This window comes from Heterocephalus glaber, unplaced genomic scaffold (assembly GCF_053883595.1).
Source record: "Heterocephalus glaber isolate CG9 unplaced genomic scaffold, H.glaber_assembly_v1.0 deba00001724, whole genome shotgun sequence".
NCBI classification, from domain to species: domain Eukaryota; kingdom Metazoa; phylum Chordata; class Mammalia; order Rodentia; family Bathyergidae; genus Heterocephalus; species Heterocephalus glaber.
In genome coordinates, this window is record NW_028258435.1 from 378161 (window position 1) to 392569 (window position 14409).

General features: G+C 47.7%; 1 protein-coding gene across 11 annotated transcripts in view; it reads left to right on the forward strand.

Annotated features, from left to right (window-relative positions):
- The window catches only part of Cyria (CYFIP related Rac1 interactor A), a 126702-nt gene that overhangs the window by 59460 nt on the left and 52833 nt on the right, over positions 1–14409 (forward strand). The gene's annotated exons all lie outside the window — the stretch shown is intronic.

Below are 14409 nucleotides of genomic sequence, written 5' to 3' on the forward strand. Positions count from 1 at the left end.
CATATGAGATGATAACGCCCCTTAGTGGCTAAACTCTTACATTTAAATGCTCTTTTTCAGAAATCTATACCACATAGTAACTCTTAATACCAAGCAATTTGAGCTGGGTGTGGTGGCACAGGCCTGTGATCCAGCACTCAGGGAGGCTGAGGGAGGAGGGTAGCAAGTGTGAGCCCAGCCTGGGGCACTTAGTGACTTAAAAAGACCCTGTCTCAAAATAAAAAATAAAAAAGAGCTCAGGATGTAGCTGAGTACCACAAAAACAAAGAGACAAACTAAACGATTTACCTGTGTTTGAGGGTTAGGGTGAGAGTAAGTGAGACACTATAGCTCAGTGTGCAGGGCTGGCCTCAGGCTTGGTTATCTCCTCAGTTTAGCTGGGGTCCTGCTTGGAAGCCAGAGAATGGTTGCAGGGACTGTTGGCATCTCTGGGATTTCAGTACCAGGGCTTCCTTGTCAGCTATGATGCATGTTAAGAACAGGGCTGAAGAATCAAATTCTTGCCTGGAACAAGACCAGCCATTGCTCACTGATCTGGGGCGGAAGGCACTCAGCACCTCAGCACCACTTCTGCAAAGCCACTGGGCCCTTCCAGCCTCATGCATTCTCACTGTGCAGGAATTTCACTTTTAAGTGAGCATCCACAAAACCCGAATCCATTTTCCCCGGCAAGGAGACTTTGCTCTTCTGCTGCTGCATGGGCTGCTGGCTGCTAGGCCTCCCAGAGTGAACTGACAGGGTCAGAGCCCAGAGCTCAGGCCAGATGCTTCCCAAGATTAGCACCGGCTGTGGGCAGGCTTTTCTCACATCCTGCTCAGTCTGTTGTCAGAAGTTAACCTCTGCATCATCGAGACCATTCTAATGACCCAAGTTTCTTTCTTTTAAATTTCAAGCACAGCATGGGATCCCTAATGCTAGCTGTACCCTTAGTAAACCAGGCATGAACATGACAAGACAATGTTGTGTCCCTTTTGCTTCCTTCCCTTTCTTTCTCCCTTCCCTCTCTTTTTCCTCCCTGCTCGCTTGTTTCCTTCCTTCCCTCCTTCCTTTGTCTTTCTCCTTCTCTTCTTGCCTTCCTCTTTCTTTTTGTCTTGGTCACTTTTCTCATCACTGAGACACAGTGCCTGACACACCTTAAAGGAGGAAAGGTTTCTTTGGCTCACAGTTTATGGAGGGTTCAGTCCATGGTCAGCTGGCTCCAAGGCAGGGTGGCATGGCAGGGGGACATTGCAGAGGAGAAACAGTCCATGGCATGGTAGGCAGGAGACAGAGATAACAGATCGGTATTAATAGAGACTGTTGAGTTATACTTACACTTTCTAGAAATTTTGCAAATGTTTATAACTTATTCCAAGTAGATCCTTCCATTTTCTGAGCAGTGTAATTAGGCTTCCAAAGCCTTCATTGAGAGCTTTCTTTAGTCATCTCACGGAATTTTTTGCAAGCCAATGAACACAGCTCTGGTATCTGTACAACCTCCTCAACTTAGTGCCTTGATATTAAAATTTTGCTGTTATTTTTATTTTAGTGAAGCCTACTTTGAGCTCTACGGGTAAACATAGGGCAGGTCTTCAATCACTACAGAATTCCAAACAGAAAGGTTGTGAATGAGATAAATATCATATTTATACCTTTGGGCAATAGATTAAACCAGTCTGTCCAGGCATGAGGGCCTGCTTTACTAAATGTATGAAAATGATTTGTAGCTGGTGTTTTGGTGCCTTTTGTGATATTTGATGCTTTAAAAGTACAGTAAAGGGCTTGGGAGTAGTTTTTCTTTAGTGGTTTATCCATTCTACTTGATTTCTGAATCACTGCCTCCTCACAGAAATAAACTCTGTGGCACTCTCTGACCTTAGAAGGTGAATTTTGATGTAGCATGGCACCTTTGAAGGCACTGTGACTCTATTGTCACTGTCCTTCCTAAAGAGCTTGCAATCCAGAGGGCTTCAAAGGATAAGCCCATAGATGCCCTTTGGAGTGAAGTTCTGTTTCTTAAATCCAAGTGGCTTCTCATTCTAATTCACTTCACTGATGCTGAGGCAGCCTGAATACGGGTTTGGGAATGGTTGATGTTCCCAAACCCAGAATACTGGAAGAGAGAAGGTCTCCTTGATTGTCTGGCTCAGCACTGTCGGGGGCAGGAGATCAGGCTGAGACTCAGAGGAGGGTATTGACCTTACCCAAGGTCCCATATCAAGTAAGTGGCTGACATGAGATTGTCACACAGAGCTTGCAGTTCTTAATGCTTGGTGACATTATAGCCATGAGGATATTCTCAGGCCAGTGTTATGCAGTAAACTTCTGACCTGCCCAAGATTCAAGCAGCATTTCTGCTCAGGAGGATCCCAGGCCCTGCTTTTTGGGTTCTGCTTTCTGAGGAGCCTGGAGTAATCCTCAGTAATTTTCTTAAAGCCTAGGTCATATTCTAGCTCATTCAGGAAGCCTCCCCCGGATGGATCACTTACAATAATTTGCCCTAGAAACCTCACTCAGTGCCACCCAGTTCAATGCCCCAGCTGTTCAGTGGTACCATGGGTGTGACTTCCACAACACCAGCCTCCTGTCCTGCCCAGAGCCACAAGCCATGCATCAGGCTACTTTTCTCCTTCTGAAAACATCTACTAATAGCTCTGGAGTACCAGGCAAGTGGATAAACATAGTGATTCAGAGTGAGAGTTTTCTGGTCTTCTGCTGGTTATCGGTTGAGCAACTTTGGGCAAGTTACTCAACTTGTGTCCGAGATGAGAGCGGTACAGTCCCTTGGGGGTTGATTCGTGGGTTAAGCTTGACAATATCTGGGAATTGTTTAGCACAAGGCCTCTCACAGAATATGTACACACTCAATGGAAGAGCTTGCTGTTATCCACTTTACTAAGAAGTACGTACTCAGCCGCATGTCTTTTGGGTGTAGCTCAGTACATCTGAGTAGGGTGCTGCCATCTTGGGTTGCATCCACGAGAGGTGGGGTACAGGTGGAAGAAAGATGGTGGCCATCTGCTCTTACCACAGGTCAGAGGAGGTACAGACTTTGGCCAGTGAGAGAAACTGTGACTGGCACCTCAGGAGGAACTGAGAGCCTCTCCTTTCTTGTGATGTGGAGGAAGAACCTTGTTCAGCAAGACCTACAAGGCAGTCATGGGAAGTGTCTTCGTGAATGAGTGTCCTCACTTCTTCCACATCTGGATGTCAGGTTGGGGAGGGGGTGCCTACATCAGTGGTGGCAGATACCAAAAGGAAAACCTAGCCAGTGGGGGCGATGAGGAGATGTGGGGTGAAGTACTATTCTAGATAGGATAGCTGGGTTGGGCTCCACAGAAAAATAAATTTTGCACAGAGATTTAAAGAAAATCCATGTTTATTTATTGGAGAAAAGCATTTCAGGCCAAAGGACTAGCAAGTGCCCCAGAAGATATGTGATAAGCTCAAGAAAGAAAACAATAAAAAGCCCCAGGTGGCTGAAGTGGGAAGGAGGAGGCAGTGGTAGAGATGGACTGGTTCAAGATAACAGCACACAAGGTCGAGCTGACGCTGACCGACCGAGGCCCAGCACTGTGAGTGGCAGGGGAGGTCACTAAAGGGACTGAAGTGGGGAGGTGACAGGGCGCAGCTTTTAAGGAGTCACTGGGAGTAGGCAAGGGTAGAACTGGGAAACCTGCGCAGGAGGCACTGGTGACAGTCCCGGCAAGGACAGTCTGCAAAAGGGGTGGCTTGGCCTGGGGCACCAGGCCCCAGGAGGGCGAGTGAAATGACTGAATCCAAGACATACCCTAAATGTGGAGCCAGGGGGACAGGTGGCTTGATATGGGACACAAGAGAAGATAGCAGATCAAGATAACAAACCCGCGCTTTCAGCCTGCGCTCCTGAGAGCATAGATTTGCCACTCACTGAGACAGGGAGGCCTGGGAAAGGGGCAGATTCAAGGCCAAGAGTCTAAACCTTTAATTCTGGCCGTGTGGATTTAAAGGTCTGTTACAAGTGAGGCCATCCAATGGACACACGAGTGTGGGCTTCAGGGACCGGGGACATGGTGAGAGTTACGAACCTGGGTGTCACCAGGGAGTGCACTCTAAGGCTGTATTCAGAGCCTTCAGATATTAATGGTTGTGTAGGGAAGAGGAACTCTCCTTATGGCCAGGAGGGCAGAACGAAGACCAGCAGGTAGAGCTATATAAACAATAGTGTCAGTGATGAGGGCAGCTGCCATTCATATGCCTGGCTACTCACGTGTGATGTCTTGCTATTTATAGAAACCATCTTTTCGGGGCTTGAAATGGTCCCTGATCTTCTCACAATGAAACTCAGACTTGGAAAAGTTAAGTTGATGTTGCTCAATGCACAGGGCAAGGCTGTGTAGCTAATAAATGGCTGATCAGATCCAGGTCTTCTGGACTCCACCGCTCACGTTCTTGTTGCTCGGTTCTCCATTGGGACCAGCTCACAACTCGGTTCAAGGGTGCAGCGGAGTTACCCGTATCTTGAAGAGTACAGCGGAGCGGAGCATTTCCACCAGGTTCCCCACACCACTGAGATACGGCATTGACACCCAGGTGGAGCAGACCCCGCACTCAGTGGCGACAGTGGCTAAGGCCCGAGGTGTCTGTCAGTCTGAACCACAGTGAGAGAGAGGAGGTAACAGGAAGGTCCGGCCCACCACGTCCTGGGCACTGGTTGCAGTTTCAGTGAAGACTTGGCAGTGGGCGGTTGCTGATTTCCTTTCCTGGTTCCGAAGGGTGTGTGTGAGCTCATGCATGCTGCAGTGGGGACTTCCGTTTAAATTCAGGGTCTCAGCGCCCAAATCCCAAGCCCAGGGCACCGCACTCCAGGAAACCGGGGAGGCTGCTTGTCTCCTTCCCGCAGTCCGGGGCGTGACCGGCAGAGGGAGCCGTGCCCCAGGCTTCCGCACCCGCGGCCCAAGGGGTGTCGGTGAGCAGATGTCTGCCGCGGCCTCCGGCGCAATCTAAATGTCTCTTTGGCTGGAGTCGGCGGAGGACCTCGGTGTCCGCTGTGCGTGTGCGCCCCGTGCTCCGGGCTTTTTGGATACCGGGACTGTGAGGGCTCCTGCGCCTTGTCGTGCAGAGGGCGTGGCCTGCGTTTGTGCAGCACGGCTCCCGGGTGGCTCGCAGCTCCGCGAAGGACCCCACAGTAGGCGTCCACCCTCTTCCCGGGGGCCGTGGTCTGCCGCGGTTCCCCTTCCTTCCTTGGCTCCAGTGCAAAACTGCAGAATTTATCGAAAGGAAAGTGGCTTGTTTGCATAGGGGCTGCGGTTCTCCAAGTACACGACAGGGGGCGCGGACGGACTAGGATCTGTGCGGGGCGTGAGTGAGCGGCCGACCCTAAGGGCTCTGCCGGCCTCCGTCTCTGATTTAAGGACTGGAAGCTGGAAAGGAAAGGAAACAGAGTCAGAAAAGTAGGGTGTTGCGCCCAAGGTCTCCAGAGCGCCTGCGTTTCTGCTAACTGATTCCCTCTTTTTCTGGAGTGGTTCAGTCCATGGACCGCACACAAGCAGCCCTCATTCTGCCTGGGCACCTGTAAACTGAAACTCATGGTTTAAAATAGATGGGAGATTTCCGTGCTAGGCACCAGCGTATTACTTGCACCTCGTGGACCGATGTTGGTCTGCGCCTGTGTGCCTTTCTATTAGGAGGCCGATCTGCATTGGATTTTCAAAGCAGGTGGGGATCCCCAGACAAAAGGATCACAAAGTGCTTACCTCTTGGGATCCGCTTATTTCTCCACCCGTTTCTAAGGATGACTGATTTGTCTGCTTCGTGTTTCCGTAGTTTGCATCTTTGTGGCTTCTGCTATGCAGTGCCTATTCGATGCATTTCCAGGAATATCAAGGAAGAGTGCTGTGTCTCGCTCCATGCTGAGTCCTTACTGGGGAGGGAAGCATAGCAGTGGAAGGCGGGGACAATGCTGCGAGTGAGACACAGCGATGGACAGAACGCAAGGCGAGAGCACGTGGCCGTGCTGCTTGGAGCGGGTGTTTCTGGGAGGAGGTGTGTGATTTGGCTGAAAAAAATAACATCCACAGGCAGAGAGGGAGAGGGAGTTCCAGGCACAGGGAACGCCGCAGGTGGAGAACAAACCAACAAAAAAAAAGCAAGAAGAACGTACAGCCTTGTGCAGGTCTCTGACTGAGGTTCAGAGGTTCAGAGGGGCTGCGACTTGAAAGAGAGCTTCGAGACAGGCACTGGGGGCTGCAGTACCAGCCCGGAAATCTCGGCGATGCTTCTGCTGAAACATGCCTGCCCCTGCCCTGTGGGCTGCAGGTCCTTCTTGCCCAGGGCCTGGCTCAGGAAGCGGCCGGTGTGCCTGTAGGCCTGTACCTGTGCAGCTCCCCTCGGGGCCCCACTTGGAACCCTCACTTGCCTGCCTGTCCTGCCAGGCTTAGGCTTATGGCTTCTCAGCTCCCTGGGGGCCAAGCCAGGGCGTCTCCTTCTCAGTTTTGTTTGTAGTAAAATCAGTGCAGTTGCCCCTTTCAAAGCCGGGAACAAAGGCAGAGCCACACCTGTCTCTGAGATTTCAAGTGAGGCTTTGGCAGCTCGAGCCTTGCTGCCCTTTGAGATTTAGTGCAGCGTGCCACCTTCCCAGGGCCTCCAGTTCTTCCGGGTTTTATTATGTGACGTGGTCTTTGGTTAATTTTTTTAGACTTCTATAATTTTTGACCCCCCCTCCATTTTCCCAGTTAAATATGATCTAAGAAATGATTCACCTAATGTTTTGGCAATGTGTCAATTCCAGTGTGGGCCTTGGTATACAGGTGGGCCCAAGTTTAAGAAAATCCAGGTTCTGAAAGACTTGACTTAGAAATCAAGTCAGTCTGCGGCCCCGGGGCTGTTGAATTCCTGGGGGGGGGGGCTGCTTCCCTGAAGGCTTTGGCCTTGACCTGAGAGGTCATATTTCATCCCCTGATGGAGACAGAGAGGCTGTAGGAACAGATGTGTGATGCAGCTGCCCATCGCAAAAGGCGGGCGGGCACAAGGAGAAGCCTCAGGTTTTTTCTTCCTGTCCTATCGTAAGACAACAGAAATGGAAAGGAATTAATTCACCGCCATTGACAGGGTCAGAGACTGGTGAGATATCCAGTGTGGGAGTGGTGGGGGGGGAGAGATGGGGACCCAGGGCAGAGGGAGCAGCCGGGAGGGGAGGGATGAGCGGAGGTGTAGAGGGTTCCTCTGAGAGAACAATCCAAGAGCAGGAACAGGCGGAGAAATCCCACAGGATGCTGAGGTCTCTGGCTTCCACAGTTCATAGGTGATGTTGCCTTTCATTCCACTGAGGAGGAGGAGGAGGAGGAGGAGGAGGAGGAGACTGAGATGGAGGAGCATGGGAAGTGGGCATATTACGGCCTCACCAACATTGCAGTGCCTGCAGGGAATCGCCCTGATATGAGACCTGCAGCTGCGGACAAACCAGGAGGAGATAACAGTGCAGGCCCCAAAACTGGAGTCAGAACGCCAGGACACCCCTTTCCCACTTCAGTTAAGCAGAGCTGGCCTGGGTGGGCTGGGGCTGCCAGCTGTCCTAATAGGGAGTAGACCCTTCAAACGGTTTCCTCTAAACATGTTCTTGACTTCACAAGTGAAAAGAGCACAGATTCACTAACAATTTCTCTTGGGGCCGGGGATTTAGCTCAGTGGTTTCGACGCCTGCTGCACAAGTGCAAGGACCCGAGTTCGATCCCCGGTACCAAAAAAAAAAACAAAAAAAGAAAACAAAGCAAAACTAACGATTTCTCAGCGGTGGGCCCTCAGCTTCCACACTTGCATCTGAACTTGAGGGAGGCATTGACTTTCATTCCCTGAAAGAAAAAAGAAAAAAAAAAAAAGAATCTAATTTTGCCCTCACTTCTTGGAGACGCTTTTTGTTGCTCTAACATCAGTGTTTATGGGAAAATTAGCTATGATGAGGTAATAGTCTATGTTAGAAAACTGAACTCAGCTATTGAGAGGGCTATTTTAAACCTGCACTTAATTGTTCAATTCTATAATGGGGTCTTCGGGGTTTTTTTTGCAAATTCCCATGGATTGCCTTACAGCTGGGCTCCAGCAGTTTGTATCCCACAGAGAATGCCAAGCCCTTCTGAGGGACACCTCTGTATTAATGATCGATGACAATATTCAAGGCATTTTCCCATTTGAGTGCCATTACTTGTAGTGTTAAGACGTTTTGAAAACACATTTTAGCCATTAACTCATTTTTATTGTCAGACGAGAGTGCCTAATAGACTCACTCCGTTTCAGTTTTCCTCCTTCATCTTGGAATGAAATCATCCGTTGGATTCTTGGCAATGCATTCAACAACAGAACAGAAATCTCATAACTTCACGGCAGACGTGGTGGATGGTGAAGGGACTTGTCACCCAACCCAGCTGGCAGTGCCTATCTGGCCAGGCGAGTCCAGCCCCTGGGATTCGAAAGCTGAGCTAGTCTGTGCCTCTGGTGCACTCCCCACCCCAGAAGAGCAGCTACTTGTATCATTTAGGGAATGTGCCTTTCTTCTAGTGAGGTGGCTTTGTTTTTAAACCACCTACTTTGTGTTCTGTATGGGCTGATGGCTAATGGAAGCCGGTAGTATTTTGCTTGTAATTCAGAACAGGCGGGTCATGTGAATGTTCCTTGAAGAGACTGCGGTTACCCAGAATGGTGTCTTTGAGTCACTTGAATAAAGTTCCAGATATCCCTGGCCTCCCAGGATGGTGTGGGGAGGATCTAGAGTGTGCAGTTGATTCATGGTGCAGTGCTAGGATTAAGGGTGGGTGATTACTAAATCAGTCCACTGATTGGCTTGGCATGGCCCTAATCCCAGTAGCCTGGATACAATATAAGGGATAGAAGGATGAAGGAGGTTGTCTCATCTCTTGCTTGCTTTATTACCTTCTGCCCACCATGAACTGTTTCTCCTCTGCTATGTCACCCTGCCTTGGAACCAGCCGACTATGGACTGAAACCTCTACAAACTCTGAGTTAAGTAAACCTTTCCTCCCCTAACTCTGGACGTAGGGTATTTTTTCTCAGCAACGAGACAAGTAACTAAGACAGGGTATAGTGGGTGTGAAACAGTAGCCCACCCAGGGCCACCTTACACTCAAATGCAGGAGGAAGCTGTGACAGGGCCACCGCCACAGGGAACACAGCTTGTTGGGCGAGCGGAGAGCAGCAGTGCTCTGGACAAGGAGCACTTGCTTTGGTTGCAGTGGAGCAGGGGTCCTTTCCAGGGTTGTGGATTCGCACACTCTCACTTGAAACGGAATATGGAGAAGGTGTTTGGCAGAGCTGGTGCCTGGAGGTCCGACCCCACTGCATTGTTTATGAGCTTCAGCTAGTTTCTAAATCTCTACCGACTCCCTTTATCACTAAAATGGGAAAAATGATTACCTCAGGGTAGTTGTGAGAATGAAAAGGTAAAAGAAACAGTTGCAAATGGTGTGGGGCAGGAGGGATATGTATGTATGTGTTTGTGCAAAATTGTTCCTACTTTTTTTTGTTTGTGAGACAGGGCCTTGCTGTATGATTCAGGTGGGCCTTGAACTCACCATGTAGCCCGGGCTGTCCTCAAACTTGCAGCGATTCTCCTGCCTCAGCTTTCCGAGTGCTGGGATCACAGGTGTCCACCACCATGCCCAAATGACATGTTGGAATGTTGAAATGGAAAATGTTAGTAGAGAATGATTTCTTTAGGAGACTCGTTGTTTTCTGCAGAGCAGTGGTAGAGTTAACCAGTAGAAGTAGTTTTGGGTGCTTGTAGAAAATCCTATGTCAGCCGGGTGTGATGGCGCATGCCTGTGATCCCATCACTTGGGAGGCTGAGGCACGAGGATGAGGATCACTGTGAGTTCGAGGCCAGCCTGGGCTCCATAGTGAGACCCTGTCTCAAAAAAAGAAAAGAAAATCCCATGTTTACATCCAGATTTGCCACCCCTTGAAGCTGGCATGGAGACTGACCAGAAGCTATATGGTCTCCCTCCAGAAAATGAGCATATACATTCAGTAATACAGCACTTTAAAAAAAAAATTTGCCATACTGGGGCTTGAACCCAGGGCCTTCACACTGAGCTAAATCCCCAGCCATTTTTACTTTTAGGTTTTTTTTACTTTGAGATAGGATCTTGTGAAGATGCTAAATTGTCCAGGCTGGGCTCCAATTTGCAATTCTCTCGCCCCAGAGTGCTGGGTTCCAGGTGTGTGCCGTGATACCTGACCACGACATTGTGCAATAAACAAGCCCTGCAGATGACTTCTGGAACTAGCTTATGCCTAGAACACCTCTTATCATCTAATATTCATCTCTAATATATAAAATGTATAAATATAAAGTTGTCTACAATATAAAATATATTTAAAATATCTCTAACATTTTATCTCTAGTACGTTTGCATCTTTTTTTGTCATACTTGTCTCTGTCTTCAAATGGTTCTTTTGCCCCACTTTTAGTATTGGAGGATGTTTCCATCCCTTAAAATTGCATAGGTAGCTTTTGTGGATGGGTATGGGGATTGAACCCAGGACCTTCACACTCAACTATGATCCCAGGCCTTTTAAATCTAATTTTATATTTTTAGTTTGAGAAAGGATCTCACTATGTCTCTAAGTTGCCCAGATGGGCTCCAGCTTGCAATCTTCCTGCCTCAGCCTCCCGAGCGCTGGGATCACAGGTGGGCATAACTGTGCCTGGTTCATTAGTAGCTCCTCTACCTATGCAAACCACCAGGCAATTTAAGATACTTGCATTGAGGCCCTCCGGATGGCTCAAGCTCCTGCTGGCTGCTGTGTTCCCTCTGATGGACACTCTGGCTGCAGAGAGAATGAGAAGTAGTTACATCCCTGGACACACAGCAGCAGGCCACAGGAGGCCACAGATGGCCGCGAAGTCACCGAGCAGATGTGGGAACCAGAGTTCCTGGCAGTGCCACCAACAGGCTGTGCTGTGCTGGGAGCCGAGGGGCCGCTCACCCTCACATACAGCCTCTTCTGCTCTAGCTGGAGTGCTCATCTCTTCATCTGCACCACAGGCACTGTGCTTCTCCATTGGAACCGCACCTGCGCTGTTTTTGTTTGTTTGTTTATCTGACGCTAAATCTTCAAAGGGAGTGGGTTTTATTCTCCGTTGCTTTGGCAATCTGGATGCTCAAATACAAATTGGCAGCATCTCAGCAAACGACCGGACAGCACAGAATTCATGTGCTACCTACCCACTGCTCCCCCTTCACCTTACTGTCCCATGTTTAGTGTTTTCTTCCCCACTTTTATTATACCAGTGTTTGCATTCTCTAACAGTGTATAAATTATCCAAAATTATTTTACTTAATAGGATAAAATCTTTTTAAAAGTTTTTATTTGTCCTTCTTTGCGGGGCGTAATGTTTCCATTCCTTGTGTGCAGTTGGTGCATGTGCAGAACACATCTCAATTCCTTTTCTTATCCCTTATCTCCCGCTCCTTCTGCCTCCCTCCACCTCTTGTTTTCCTTCCCTGTTGCAAAAGATCCATTTCCCTACTTCCTACTATCTCTCTTTTATTTTGCTTTTTATTTCGCTTTTTATTTCTACTTTTAGTTTCTCATATGAGATAAACCAAGTGGTTTTTGGTTTTTTTTGAGGGGGTACCAGGGATCGAACTTGGGTCCTTGCACTTGCTAGGCAGGCGGAGGAACCACTGAGCTAAATCCCCAGCCCGTACCAAGTGGTATTTAAGCTTGTGTGTCTAACTTATTTCACTTAACATTATGGTCTCAAGCAGCATATATGTCCATCAACAGATGCACAGATAAGGAAAATGTGACATTTATACACACTGGAGTGCTATTCTGCCATAAAGAAGAATGAACTTGAATCATTTGTAGGAAGATAAAATTTCTTTAAAAATAATCTCTGTTACTAACTAAGGCATCTCACTGACACCATGGTGCAAAGCAGCATGTGTTGTATTCACTTGGAGCATCTGAACAGATTGAAGTTTCCCACATAGAGCATATAGGCGAGCGGCCTTTCCAAATGGATCCCTGGGTCCAGCTAAAAGTAAGCGTGGTCTTTACCTGCTGACCCCCTCTGTGATCCACCTATTTAATCTCAGCCCTCACTAAACCAGATGCTCTCATGAATGCTCCTCAGCCTGGGAGAAGAGAATAAGCATTGGATCTTTCCTCCGATGGAGGAAATGAGATGACATGTTTCTGTATTAATTCAGCAATCTTGCATCAGCTTTGAAACACATTTTCTAGGTTCTGTAAAACTAGACTGGACACCTCATAGTCCACAATGCCCCAACACCATTGGTGTCACAGATGTAACACCTGTTTTAGAGGTGACCCATCTAGAATTCTGGAAGTGCAGGTAACTGACCATGATTAATGTTAGAATCATGTTGCAAGATATTTGAGCTGTCAGTCAACAAGTGCTACCTGTGGAGGAGATGGAATGGTGCTAACATTTGGACATATTTTTACATGTGTTTTTTTCAGTCTGTTACAGATTCCAAAGGCTTTACACATTTCCCACTCAGATACTCTGCCAGTAAAATCACACAGAAGACAGAATTTTAGGAGGAAGTTAAATCCATGCATGTCTCTTGTGATACACAAGCACAATAATAGGGAAATTAAGACTATTTGATTTCCATTAAGGTATTCTATTTAACAGCCAGATCTTATAAACAGTGAATAGCTTTCCTACAAGAAGTACCTCCAGGTCTAAGCTGGAATTGCTCATAAAACTGGAAACATTCTTCCCAAAACATGAGGACAATTTACAAATGCTGAATGCTGCCTAGCAGAGGGCTGGACTATACCAGTTCCAAGCTTTGAATCTGGCAAAACCTACCTCATACAGGGCTTTGCTCAAAAATAGCTTAAAAGAAAATGTGCATAAAAGAAGAAGGAACAAAGAGAGTGATGGCAGAAAGCAGAGGGAAGGTTGTTTTGGAAGGGAGAAAGTGTTTGCCTCTTGTCTGTGTGTGCCTGTGCCTGTACCTCTGTGCCTCTGTGTGTGTGTGTGTGTGTGGCTACATGCACACCATGTTCATGCTTATGCCCTTGTATGCCCCGAGGCAGAAGTCTAAGAAATCTCTGGCCAGCCTTTCTGCCCGACACATAAGTCATTTCTGCATCATCAGTAGGGATGCTATCTAAACATCGCCAGTGTGTGAAAGCTCCCCATTTCACCAGGCAAATGACTCAACTTTAGGCAACTGTGAAGGTTAGAAGTTTCTTCACAACATAGGACGAAGATCTTCCTCATTAATTTCCCATTGGTCTTACCACACTTCCCTGGAGCAAGATACAGTTTATCAAATCTGTCTTCTATAGGAGACATCCTAAATCATGGTAACTTCTGCCGTCCATAGTAAGGGCACATACTGTTGCTTCAGCATTTCCTGTGAGCACTGTGCTGAGCATACCTGTGGAGAATTCGTTTTACAAATGAGGAAGCAGACTCCTGGAGAAGAGCAGCTTGTCTTTTCGAGCAGCAGGAAGCAGAGCTGGGATCAGGTGTGGGCATTCTGGTGAGGGCAAAGTCGTTTCTTTCCACACTGATGTGAGCTGTTCTGCCAGGAGGATGTCTGCGAGTGTGTGAGGGTTTTCTCTGAGGAAGACTGTGGCAAGCACATCATGCAATCTGCTGCCTCTTCTTTCAGTGTGTCCTCACCATATCCTTGTAGTGCATTCCAAAAATTCCTTATTTCAACATCATCGTGTCAGAAGCCACAGGCATAGAAAACTGCCACTCAGCAGTCCCCTTGTCCTGGTCCTGTGACTTTTAAAGTAATTCTTTGCAGACGGACATATCTGAGTCTGTGTTTAGCAGGGACAGGGAAAGGCATGCCTTCCACAAAGCACCGGCCTCCGCCAGCTGTCCTGGAAATACAGTTGGGTGAATGAAGGGCAGTGGGCCCGTGGTCTCCCCAGCAGATAGTTTAATGTCTACTTCTGGGAGCAATAGAAAGTGCACTGTTTACTTTAAAAATAGCTACAGTTTACCTATTTGATTTTTTAGGAGGGGAGTCCGGATGTGTAACAAATTTGTATTTCTCCGTTGATTTGACCCAGCTTTGTAAATGCCTTACCCTGTTGTTTCATGGAAAATGCCTTTTTGGATATTATGCCTTTTCATTTTTATACTTCAAGAAGTTCCCAACCTGCTTACCATTGAAACTTCCAATGATGAGAGTCTTTGGCTGGCCTAGGAATTATATCCTGAGGAACCTTATCTCCTACACATAACCAGAAGGGACTCCAGGGCCCCAAATCTGTGCTTTCTGAACTCTGGTACTCGTGAACTTTAAGACACTTACTTTTCTGGACAGATATTTCAGTAGTGCCTTCTTTGATGGACAGAGAACAAAGCAAAACAGATATTAACTATAAGAATTGCAAGGATTAGTGAAGGGGTCCTTCACTTTGTAGAAT